The sequence below is a fragment of the Telopea speciosissima genome, chromosome 10 (assembly GCF_018873765.1).
Source record: "Telopea speciosissima isolate NSW1024214 ecotype Mountain lineage chromosome 10, Tspe_v1, whole genome shotgun sequence".
Taxonomy (NCBI): Eukaryota; Viridiplantae; Streptophyta; class Magnoliopsida; order Proteales; family Proteaceae; genus Telopea; species Telopea speciosissima.
In genome coordinates this window covers 13193437-13206756 of record NC_057925.1, presented here as the reverse complement: position 1 = coordinate 13206756, position 13320 = coordinate 13193437, and positions in this window count along the sequence as shown.

Sequence of the window (13320 nt, the reverse complement as noted above, 5' to 3'; positions counted from 1 at the left end):
GTTAGATCTCCTGGCGCAAACAGATGAATAGTGATTATTCAGTATGAGTTTAGATGTCCCTTGATGGGGTTGCGTACCTTGCCTTTTATAGTAGCATATGGCGGTGTATGGCGGTGTGGAGAGTCCCCGTTTGATGGCGATTGTGCCGTTGAGTGGATAGAGGCCCTGGGTAACGAGGCTCTATCCTGATTGGCCATCTCCCCGTGGGAGGGAGTGTCCTGGTGGCATCAGGATCCTTGGTGGATAGATACCCGCGTGTGGTGATAACGTCCTTGGTGCTTGAATCCGTCTGGATGACGTGACCTCTAAGCGGCGGTCTAGAGTCCTGGTAGTGACATGAGTCTTAGCGCTATGATCGGATCGTAGATGGGTGGCCCCCACCTCACGTGCCCACGATGTTGTGCTGGGTGCAGGCCGCGCTGGGTGAGGCTGCGCTGGATGTGTGGGCTGCGCCTAGGTGAGGCCGCGCCCAAGTGGTGGCAGCGCTGAGTGAGGCCGCGCCACAGTGAGGCCGCGGCACAGGTGAGGAGGCAGCCCGATGCGGGGCAGCGCCCGAGTGGTACTGGGACCCCGGTTCGTTCCCCTTAGCTATGGAGCGGGTCGTCTGTGACATGTGGCGGTCGTTGATTGGCCCGGTGAATATTGGATGTATCATTTGCCCCCCACTCTCTTGGGATAGGATGTCCAAGAGAGTAGGTGTCTTTTCATAGTGAGGGGTCCGCTGCGAATAGACTTTCCTGTGGGGTTTGCCTGTAAATCCACTAATGAGGTAGGAGAGGTTGGGGGTTCAAACCTTCCCCCCTACACTTTTTCTTTTTGTTTTTTGTAGGTATATGTTCCTTCCTCTCCCTTCTTCTTTCACTTCTCATTTCTCTTTCTTACTTTTTGTCTCCCCTTTTGCTCTCCTTTAATTCCCCCTTTTTGTCTTTTGTCTTCTCTTTGGTGCCCACCATGTGCTTGTTTTTGGGTCACCTCCACTAGTATCCATTTTGCTTGATTTTGGGTCCTTGTGTTGGGGTTGTGTTATCTTGGTGCCTTGGTTTGCTTGGAAGGCTTGAGTGGTGCTTGGCTTGAGTGCCTTGCCTCTTGTGACCTCTATCCCTTGATTGTGCCTCGTGGTGTGGCCACGTCGTCGTCGTGTGCCTGTCTTTCCAAGCGGTCACCTTTTGTCTGAGGTAAATCGGTCCCCTTTCTTCCTTTTGCTCTCTTTTTTTTTTTTTTTTTGGGCCTGCGGGTGTGGCTACGCCTAGGTGAGGCCGTGGTGAGGCCGCGCCTGCGGGTGTGGCCGCGGGTGAGGTCGCACCTGCGGGTGTGGCCGCGGGTGAGGCCGCGCCTGCGGGTGTGGCCGCGGTGAGGCCGCGCCCCGCGGGTGTGGCCGCGGGTGAGGCCGCGCCTGCGGGTGTGGCCGCGGTGAGGCCGTGCCCTGCGGATGTAGCCGTGGTGAGGCCGCGCCTGCTGGTGTGGCCGCGGTGAGGCCGCGCCTGCCGGTGTGGCCGCGGTGAGGCCGCGCCCTGCGGATGTAGCCGTGGTGAGGCCGCGCCCTGCGGGTGTAGCGGCGGTGAGGCCGCGCCTGCGGGTGTGGCCGCGGTGAGGCCTCTCCTGTGGGCGTGGCCGCGGTGAGGCCGCGCCTGCGGGCGTGGCCGCGGTGAGGCCACGCCCTGCGGATGTGGTCATGGTGAGGCCGCGCCTGCGGGTGTGGCCGTGGTGAGGCCGCACACCTGCGGGGGTGTCCGCGCCTCGGTGAGGCCACGCCTGCCGGTGTGGCCGCGCCTGTGGGTGTGGCTACGCCTTGCGAGGGTGGCCATGCCTGGGTGTGGCCCGTGCCTTGCCGGTGATGCCGCGCCTATGGTGGCCGCGGCGTGGGCGTGATGGACCCTCGCTCTTCTTCCCTGTTCTTCCTCTTGTATGTGATGGATCTGCTGTTTATATTTTGCAGGTGACATTCCTTTCATTTTTCTTGCCAGCTTCGGGGAGATTGCTTTCTCGAGTAAGTAGTTCGTTCCCCTCTTGTCCTTCATGTCGTTCCCGGGTGACCTTGGCCCTGCTTCAGTCGGGGTTGGATCTTCAGAGGAGCGTTCCCCCGGATCGCCTTCTTCTGTGGGTACTCCCTCCTCTATACCCTCCCCTAATGATACTAATTGAGGAGTGGGACCTTCTAGTGTCTCCGGTCCCCGTAGGGATCGTCAGCCCTCTGGGACGGCATCCTCAGCCGCCGATCCTGCTGATAGGTTAGGCCCTATTGCTAGCATCTTGTCACCTTCTGACTTTGTTTCCCTCCGTGAGGAGTTCCATATTCCCGCCGAGGTCATGTTGCGTGCTCCAGGGCCTAGCGAGTATGCCTTCTCTCATCGTGCGGGGGAGATCTGTCTCTACCGTTCATTTTTCCTCCAGGGCCTTCGCCTTCCTATCCCTCGCTTCGTCGAGTTAGTGTTAGAGCATTGGCACCTCACCCCACAGGCGGGTGTTGCCCAACTCTTGGAGGGTGATCTTGAGTTTCTATGTCTTCTTCGCACTGGGCAGTGCACACCTGTTCCCCTTTTCTCCCACTTTTATCTCGTTGAAGAAGGGGAACCATGGATGCTATCACTTTGCTCACCGCGTGCTCAAGGGCCCCTATGCCTCTGTGGAGCTTCTCACGGGGATCACTAGTCACGTGAAGTATTGGAGGGATTGCTTCTTTTTTGCCAAGGTCCCCCGATGCCCATTACGGACTGTTAGGGAAGTTATTGACCTCAAGAGGGTCAATCAGGGGCTTGAGCTGAGTGATTTTGAGGGTGACTCCCTCAAGCTGTGCCTGGGTCGCGATCCGTTCCACGTCCAGGAGTTGGACTCGGAGGCCTTCCTGTCTCTCTGGAAGCTGAGTCCTAGTAAGAGCATTGTCTTTTGTACTTGATTGGCATGTTGGTATTTGAATGTATGTGTCATCTGATTGGTTGGTCGATCTATGCAGTGGATATGCGTCCGGACTTCAGGAGGCACCTGTGGGTGTGGCGCTTCCGGGTGTAGCTGTGGTGGAGAGCGCTCCGGTGTTAGAGGTGGAGGCTGCCCTGCCTGAGGGGGGTGCTGCTGCGCGTCCTCCTGAGGCGGACATAATGTCTCCAGCTGGGTCGGAGGTGACCCACCACTCTGTGATCCCTTGACCTTACGGTCATCCCGATCCTGTAGACGTCTCAACCTTTTTCCTTTTTTTTTTTGAACTTGAGTTGTAACTACTATGACTTTTCTATGTGATCGCTTTTGCTTTTCTTTGATTGCCTTGTCTCTTGGTGATTGTTTGCGCGTTGATGCTCTCTGACCCTTGATAGTCCTCGGATTTTGGTAGTGACGTCGTGCCTTGGTGATCCTCTGACCTTGGGGGTTAACGCCTTAGGCATAGAGCCTCAGCGGTGGCATGGCGCCTTAGGCATGAAGCCTCAGTGTTGGCATGTTGCCTTAGGCTTGACGCCTCGGTGTTGGCATGTCGTCTTAGGCATGAAGCCTCAATGTTGGCATGTCGCCTTAGGCACGAAGCCTCAGTGTTGGCATATCGCCTTAAGCACGAAGCCTCAATGTTGGCATATCGCCTTAGGCACGAAGCCTCAGTGTTGGCATATCGCCTTAGGCATAAAGCCTCAATGTTGGCATGTTGCCTTAGGCACGAAGCCTCAGTGTTGGCATATCGCCTTAGGCATAAAGCCTCAATATTGGCATGTCGCCTTAGGCACGAAGCCTCAGTGTTGGCATATCGCCTTAGGCATAAAGCCTCAATATTGGCATGTCGCCTTAGGCACGAAGCCTCAGTGTTGGCATATCGCCTTAGGCATAAAACCTCAATATTGGCATGTCGCCTTAGGCACGAAGCCTCAATGTTGGCATGGCGCTTTAGGCATGAAGCCTCAATGTTGGCATGTTGCCTTAGGCACGAAGCCTCAGTGTTGGCATATCGCCTTAAGCACGAAGCCTCAATGTTGGCATATCGCCTTAGGCACGAAGCCTCAGTGTTGGCATATCGCCTTAGGCATAAAGCCTCAATGTTGGCATGTTGCCTTAGGCACGAAGCCTCAGTGTTGGCATATCGCCTTAGGCATAAAGCCTCAATATTGGCATGTCGCCTTAGGCACGAAGCCTCAGTGTTGGCATATCGCCTTAGGCACGAAGCCTCAGTGTTGGCCTATCGCCTTCTTGCCCCCTGGAGTCTTCAAGCGGTAAGTCCCTGGGCGTATCTGCTTGGAGACTATGTAGGGTCCTTCCCAGTTGGGTGACAGCTTCCCCGCCATCTGTGGCTGCGATGCACTTGCCCTCCGTAGTACTAAATCTCCCTGGTGGAATAGCCTTTCCTTGACCCTGGCGTTATAGTACCTGGCGATGCGTTCTGTCGGTAGGCGACGTTCCTTAGTAATGCTCTTCGCGGACCTCATCTATAAAGTCTAGGTTCGCCCGCACTCCGTCGACATAGGTGCGTTCATTGAAGTGCGAGAACCCTATGGGACATAAGCGCAGACCTCTACCGCACCAATGCTTGATTGCCATATGCTAGGCGAAATGGGCTCTCTCCTGTGGGCGTTCGTACTATAGTTCGGTATGCCCACAGGACGCTTGGTAGCTCTTCTACCCACTTGCCTTTGGCTCCTTCTAGCCTTTTCTTGACTCCTTCCAGTAGCGTTCTGTTGGTGACCTCCACCGACCATTGGCCTGTGGGTATGCTACCGACCACAGTGATAGTCGATGTTGTAGTAATGTGCGAATGCTTGGAATTTAGGGTTGTTGAATTGTTTTCCATTATGCGAGGCGAGGATCCGTGGCACCCGAACTGTAGATGACGTCGTCAGCGACGAACTTCTCCATCTCTGTCTCTGTTATCTTGGCCAAGGGTTTAGCTTCAACCCACTTGGTGAAGTAGTCGATCGCGACGACCGGTACTTTCGCTTTCTGGTGCTTGCGGTGAAGTTGCCTAAGATGTCTAGTCCCCACATGGCAAAAGGTATGGGGTTGAGGATTGATGTCGACTTGGTGGCGGGTAGATGGGTCTTGGGGCGAACAACCGACATTGCTCGCACTTCTTGGCATATTGGATGGCCTCCTCTTGCATTCGTGGCCGTATAGTCCCCTGGCGGAGGATTTTGTAGGCTAGGGCTCGTTCCCTATGTGGCTTCCACATATCCCCTCATGGACTTCGGCTGGGCGTACTCGCCCCCTTGGGTCCTAGGCACTGAGTAGTGGTGCTTGTTGCCCCGGTTGTACAAGATGCCCCGTCTAGGACGGTGTACTTTGCGGCTCTCATCCCGATCTTCCTTGCCTCGAGTCTTGTCTTCTGGTAAGACGTCGTCCTGTAGGTAGTTGAGTATAGGGTCCATCTAGCTAGGCCCCTCCTCAATCTCATTAACTTGCTTCTCCCGGCATGTTAGCTCATGTAATATTTCCACGTACACTGCATTGGCCAGGTTTCTGAGTTCATCATTGGCTAGCCTGGACAGTGCATCAACAGTTGCATTCTCGATCCTTAAAACTCGAACCATCTCAAACTTCCTGACCTCGGACCTCGAACCTTGAACTTCTACCATGGTTTGTCGATTGTGGTCCTTGGCCATGGCCAAAGACCCCCTTTTTATTTTTCTTTCTTCTCTCTTTTCTTCTTTGCTTTTGGGCAGCGGCCTTTGACAGATGGCACCCAAAAATTTTTTTTTTTCTCTCTTGATAGGTGACGACCATAGCCCTTTGGCCGTGGCCTCTTGGTCGTGGTCTTTTGGCTGTAGCCACTTGGCCTCTCTCTTTTGATAGGTGACGTCCATTGATGACGACCATAGCCCTTTGGTCGTGGCCCCTTGGTCGTGGTCTTTTGGCCATGGCCTCTTGGCTGTAGCCACTTGGCCTCTCTCTCTTCTTCTTTTTTTTTTTTTTTTTTTTTTTTTTTTTGGTTCTGTCTCTGGTAAGGTGCATTCAACGACGAAGTCTGCCAAGGCTTGGCCTTTGATGGCAGTCCTGGGTTGGAACCTGATGTCATGCTCACTTAACTCCACCGCCCATGCTATCAATCGTCCGGAGATGTCCGGCTTGTGCAATATCTTCTTCAAGGGTAGGTCTGTGAGGACTGTGATGGTATGGGCTTGGAAGTATGGTCGTAGCTTCCTGGCTACCATTACCAATGCATAGGCTACCTTCTCGATCCTAGTGTACCTGGTCTCTGCATCGATCGTGACATGGTTGACGTAGTAGATGGGCCTCTGGACTTTGTTTTCTTCCTTTAGCAGGATCTTCGCCCGACCGCGACAGGGGTGGCGGCCGGGTAGAGCCGCAACTCTTCGTTAGGTTCCGGTCGCCCAAGCGGTGGGCTCTCTAGGTACTCCTTCAATTCTCCGAACGCCTTTTGGCACTCTTCCGTCCATGTGAAGTCCTTAGGGCTTCGGAGGTTCTTCAATGTTTTGAAGAATGGTAAGCACTTATCACCTGATCGTGACACGAACCTGGAAAGGGCGGCAACCCTTCCATTCAACCTCTGCACTTCCGACCGTTCGAGGAGGTGCCATCTCTTGGATGGCCTTGATCTTGGATGGGTTGGCTTCTATTCCACTGGAGACCATGAACCCGGAATTTTCCCGACGTTACACCGAAGCGCACTTTGCGGGTTTAGCTTCATCGGTTCCTCCTCAGTACTATGAATGCTTCCTCTAGGTCGGTCAGGTGTTGGTTGGTGTGGACGCTTTTCACGAGCATGTCATCCACATATACCTCCATGTTGTGCCCGATCTGCTCCTCGAACATCTTGTTGACCATTCTCTGGTAGGTGGCCCCTGCATTCTTTAACCCGAGCGGCATGACGTTGTAGCGGTAGTTCTCTTTGTCCGTCCGGAATGCGGTGTAAGACTCATCATCCTCGAGACATGAGGATCTGGTTGTATCCGGAGTAGGCGTCCATGAAACTCAAGATCTCATGGCGGCGGTGGCGTCGATCGAGGGTCGATCCGGGCGTGGGTACTCATCTTTGGGCATGCCTTGTTCAGGTCGGTGTAGTCGACACACATCCTCCACTTCCCACTTGGCTTTGGTACCATGACCACGTTGGCGAGCCAGGTTGGGAACTTCTCCTTCTCGATGAACCCCGATCGGCTTAACTTCTCGACCTCCTCCTTGATTGCTGCTTGTCGGTCGAGGGCAAAGTTACGCCGCACGTTGAACGGGCTTCCTGGTTGGGTCGACATATAGTCGGTGTTCCGCTATGGAACGTGGTATTCCTGGCATGTCGGAGGTCGACCATGCGAAGACATCCATGTTCGCTTGGAGGAGGTGTCCAAGCCCTTCTTTCTGTTCCTTGCTTAGCAGCGAGCCGACCTGAACGACCTTGGAGGGGTCATCCTGGCTGAGGGGCCATGGGATGAGGTCTTTCACTGGCCTTCCCCTTCTCTCTGTCAGTTCATGTTATACCCGCACCCCAGGAGTATAATTAATTATTAATTCTTCCCCGTGACGTGTAGTTATCACTGCCACGTATGCCGGTGAGTTGTTCTCACTGGTGGTCAAACCCAGCTATATTGACCATAGTACGAGGTTGCCTATGGAAACTAGTCGGGACCATGGAGGTTGCCCCTTGACGTGTCAGGGGTAAGTAGTTGACCAAATTTTATTGTGTGCTTACTGCCCTCTCAAAGCCCTCGAAGTGTGGTCCAAAGGCCCTGACCTCTTATGGTGGGAACCACCCTCCTACTCGCATCGGAGGCAAGGTTATTGGCTGCCTCCGACCCTGCATCCAATGCTGCTAATAAGGACCCTTGTGGGTGAGACCCTGTGGCTAAGGTACTATTGGCGCCCTGCCATGTTTGACCCTACCCAAATAGACCCTAAGGTACACTATGAGGCCTTATCCAAACAGGCCATTAATAGTGGTTTTCTATAAGAGAGAGGTGGGTAGGACTATTCATTAGTCTTGGCTCATTTCTACCTAACCTAACCTAACCGTGCTTGAGAAGGGAGTTATGAAGAGAGGAGGCAGCAAGGAGGAGAAGAAGGAGAAGGAAGGGAAGAAGAAGAAGGAAATGGCTGCTGAGTTTGGAGCTTTAAAGAGGGCACATCTTGTGTATCTCAGACCAGGTAAGCCAAGTGCCCCTTTTCCCCCCTTTTTCTCTCTTTCCCCCTTGCTCGTTTGAGTTTGGGTGGTTCGTTGGTTGCAGCCCCAAGATGGGGATTTCTTTTTTTGAAACCCAAAGGGTTAGCTCGAGTCATGTGTAGTTTCCCCTTGTAGGATGCTTTCCTATTTTCATTACAATCCTATAAAGACCTCTATTTTGACCTCTTGCTGAATCTATTTGATTCTAAAGCTTCAACCACCAAAGAAAACCCCAAATCTGGATTTTTGAGCTTTTGATCCTTTAAACCTCCTTAAATCTTTGAATGTTGGGTGTTTCTAAGACCCAAATAGACTCCAAGACACCCCTCCCTTGTCCCTTGAGGCTTAGAGAACCAAATGGGACAACCCTGGGCTTTTAAAGACCTTGAAATCACACTTGGGTTGCATCGGAGGCAAGACTGCGTGAGTCCGATGTTTGCCTCTGATGTGTCCTGAGCCTGCAGGGAAGGTCGGAGGCAAGGTCGGAGGCAAGACTGCGTGAGTCCGATGTTTGCCTCCGATGTGGCCTAAGCCTGCAGGAAGGTCGGAGGCAAGGTCGGAGGCAAGCCTGCTGAGTCCGACGTTGCCTCCGATGCAGTTTTTATGGCTTATAACTTATGTAAACTGTGGGGTTTCTCTATGAGGCCTCCCCTACACTCTCTCACACTCTTATTCACTTCTATAGGCGCCAACATATGTGCAATGGGGTGATTTTGAGAGGGAATCGTTGCGCTTATACAAATTTCATTTGAAGTAATTGGTGAGTGGGTTTGGGTGACTGTTTGAGCTTGTTTACTATTGCTTATTCATGCATTTATGAATTATATTGTGACATTATCATTCAAGCATGATTGCATATTTGCATTTATTCTTATTCGATGATGATGATTTGGATGATATGGATTTGTGTTGGGTTACGGTCTTAGAAATCACGCACCGGAACCCCAATTACGTGGAATTGTATATTACATCTCATTCTTGTCTGTATGCGCCGTGTTGTCTTTGGTACCGGGTGTTAGATGGAATGGGACGTTGACACACCGGATGTACCTCTCAACACGATAGGATTCATGTAGTATATCGTGGTTAGGCTCGATTCCTATGCTCGACCCTTACCAACAGGGGTTTAGGTGTTGGGTAGCCGAGCACTGCTTGCTGTGGAGAGTTAGAGAGGCCAGGCCAGGGGTAGTAATGGTTATCGGGTCCGCCTGCAGGGTGGTGATGACTACGACCGGCGCGGGCTCCATAGTAATAATTGAGGTTGCATTGTGGTGAGAATGGAAGGATCCACAATGTCTTCCCGAGTTATTGCGATAGCATATACCCATTGACTTAGCATTGTGTGTTAGGTGGTAAATGGCTCGAGTTCCTATGCTACGACCCTTACCAAGTAGGGGTTTAGGTGTTGGGTAGCCAGAGCACTGCTGCTGTGGAGAGTTAGAGAGGCCAGGCCGGGGTAGTAATGGTTATCGGGTCCGCCTGCGGGTGGTGATGACTACGACCGACGCGGGCTCCATAGTAATAATTGAGGTTGCATTGTGGTGAGAATGGAAGGATCCACAATGTCTTCCCCAGTTATTGCAGTAGCATATACCCATTGACTTAGCATTGTGTGTTAGGTGGTAAATAAATTAATAATAGCATGCACCATGGACTATTTGTGATTGTGTGATTGTGCATCCCCTTTTCTCTCTCACTAGCTCGGTGGAGCTAACCCCGTGTACACATTCTTTTTAGATTTTGATGCGAGATGATTCTTTGGAGCCGGAGCGGGCGAGGATCATGGCGATGGTTGCCCATGATGATTGTGCCTACGGGCTGTATTGATACTTGGGACTTATTCCCTTCTTTTGTTTTTTTTTTGGGCCACGTGCCTTATATAAATATTTATTGTTATATTTGTTTTGGGATAGTTATGCTATGGTCATTCGGGATGTCCATCCAAACTATTTACGTATCACTTAGCCGTATGAACATGAGGTAACTACTGTAAACGCTTTCGCTTATTTTATGATCGTTGGAAATGTAATATACCTTTGTCTTTCGCACTCTGATATTATTGTATTGTAATATTGGTTTATGACTGTGAGTTGGCCACTGCATCGAGATCCTGGCGGTGAGGTGGGATGACGCGTGTCACCCCAATCATACCCTGATATTGTATTTTATCCCTTGTCGGGATACGGGTGTGACAACATGGTATCAGAGCAATGATGCTCTGCACCGACCATAGTCTTGCGGACTCTTGATTTACTCTCTACAATTAGGTTCTAAACTAAAAATCTTCAAGAATATAAATGATTGTGTGCAGACATAGGAGAAGACTGATTGTGGTGAAACAAGGACTTAGAAGATAATAGGTAACATGGAACTTAGGACTTGAACCATAGGCTGTTAAGCTACAACAATGTAATTGCTTGGTTGAGTCTTAAGTAGGTCATAGATGGGAAATTATATGCTATAATTCATAAACACTAATGAATCAATCATAACTAAGCACAATTATCAGCAATGATTTAAACAAGAGAGAATTAAGCAAATACATCGAGATACATATAAGATTAATTACAAATATCTAATTGTTCCAAATCTTCTTGGGAGGCAATCATATCCTTCCCATTTCAACATTCATGATTTCATCCATTCCAACAAAAACATATGACTCCATCCTGCTCAATCAAAAGATACCAATCCAAACACTATAATTGTTTCAGATTCTCTGTTTGGGCATAACTGTGCCTTTCCCAACTCAGAATGCAAGACCCCATTTGTTCCAATTCGAAGCTTTTGATTCTGGTTATCTCAGATTAAATATACAAGTCTACCATTTCTAAAAGTTCCTAGTTGTTCATCCTAAGACAAGAACTAGAAGAACTGATCCGGGATAACTTCAATTTGTTGAGAGAAAGCTGGGCTAGTCATTTGCACCACCGCCACCACCGCGACCAAGAAAGGTGTTGATGTCATCTACCCCTCTCTCGATACCCTCTAGGCGCCGAGTCTGGTCGAAGAGTTGCTTCGTGACCTCATCGAAGCATCCACCACTCGCGAGTTCGATCGCTTTGATGGTCGTCGAATGTCAATACCTCCCACCTGATGAAGGTATAGGGATTCCTTCTAGGTGAACAGAGGGTCTTCTCTTCCCCAATGGAGACATTGATAATGCCGGCCAACTGTGCTGCGATGAAGGCTATAGGAACCCCCTTTACATACGAAACAACCCGATAGTTTTGTGTGCCCGGGTTCTCGGTGTTCAGATTTGCATAGAAATGCCTGATGAGTTTTGGGTAATATGGTTCAGGGAGGTTGAGAATGTCAGTCCACCCCAATGCCTCGAATCTCTGTTCCACATTGTATGCTTTGAGATCATCCAACACTACATTTCACCCCTTCCACTATATTTTTGAAGCGGAAGTAGTCTTGATAAAGCTCTTGGTCCTCTATCTTTTGAAACCAAAGTGGATCTAGGACAGTTGGTGCAACTTGTTCCACGCATGCACGCCATGTTCTTGGAGCCATTGATTGTTTTAACCTGCAGCCAAAAGCCAAGTAGATAGCAAATTAATACCTTGAATGCTAAGGCCTAAGTAGATGATCAATGTAAGGTTATGAGGTTTAAAATCTAGCCTTTGATTCTTTTCCCAAAGCAAATTAAATTACAGCAATATTCTTAGGCTAGAAAATTCTGATTTTTATCAAATTGTGATCTAAGAAGTTGGGAAAAAAAGAAAGGCATGGCCATTATGTGAATGACATGATAAATAATGAAGATTCATGGTCATAATATGCCTAGAAAGTAATATTTTATACAAAATAGTGGGTTCAAGCAAGAAATGGGTTTATTCAATCATGGAGCATGCCTTGAACTTCAAAGAAATTTTTCAGATTTTGTGGTTGGAAGTTTGAATCTTGGAAAACAAGTAAATATGGTTTGTGACAACTCAGAGAATGTAAGCTAAGCCCTATCTAGTAAGACCGAATCAAATATGGCAAAAGAGAAGATGAAATATTCTAAGGATTTTATCAACAATCATGTATACAAGAAAATATGTTTGAAGATAAGACAATATGATAATTTTCTATGAGATTTTATGGCATATAAAAGAATTAGATTTGAACTTGGAGAGTTTTCCCAAAATATTGTGAATTGAGGACTTTACCACAACCAAAACCTGAACATAATCCTAGTAAAATTCAACTAGACATGACAAACATAGCAACAATCTCTAAAATATTTGCAAAGACTTGAAAATTTATAAAAGATGCAATAATCAAACAAGGATCCAACAACTTAGTGTCATCGATCAAATAGGGCTTGATTTACACCTAAAAACCCTAGTTCCGGCCAATCGATTTTGGCATGGACTTGGTGTACATGGCTATGAGATTACAAGCAAAATCAAGACATGATCACAACTTGAGATGATTCATCCCAAATCCAAGAAAAGATGAAGTAGAAATGGGAAGAAAGCCATATCTTGAGCAACTGAGAGTTGAACCTTGAGGCTTAGGATTACAAGAAAACCACCTAAGGAGAGCTTGAACGGAAGTCCCTGTAGAGCTTTTTCTCCTTGCGATTATGTCCTTTTCTTTGGAGCCAAAAGTGAGTTTTAAAAACTCGCAGCTCTGTTTTGATAAAATTCTGCGAACAAACAAACGAACGGATCCACTTGTCGTGAATCCGCTCCGCATAAAACTTGAAATTATCATTTTAAAACTGTGCAGATCAACGAACGGATCCACACTCATGCGTCTGTCCGTAGATCCGTTTGACTTCAACTCTCTCGGCCTTTGAGACTTCTGTGACCGGACGAACGAACGGATTTGCATTCCACATCCGCCCCGTTAGTCCGCTCTACCTATTTTCACAGAGGAGCCATGAACGCACCCGGAGTGCTGACGTCGCTTGTGAGTCCACCCGATTTCTTTTAAGATTTTGAGCCTATTTTGGAGACCTTTTGACCACACCTATATGTGATGATCATGTGCCTATACCCTAGATCGACCACCCCTGTTGTGTGACCCATTTGTGGGGACCACTTAAGTCTAGTTAATACCTTTAAATTGAAAGAGGTTACGACTTGTACCCGGGGCCCGCTAATAAGAACTAGCGAGGCATTGGTAATCGCTGTGACTCCTCTCTTACATGAAAGGAGAAAAGTTACCTTTGAGGATGAAGACCTTTGACCCTATGAATGTAAGAACTCAAACCTTATGGATAGGAAAACCTAAATCTATGCGGG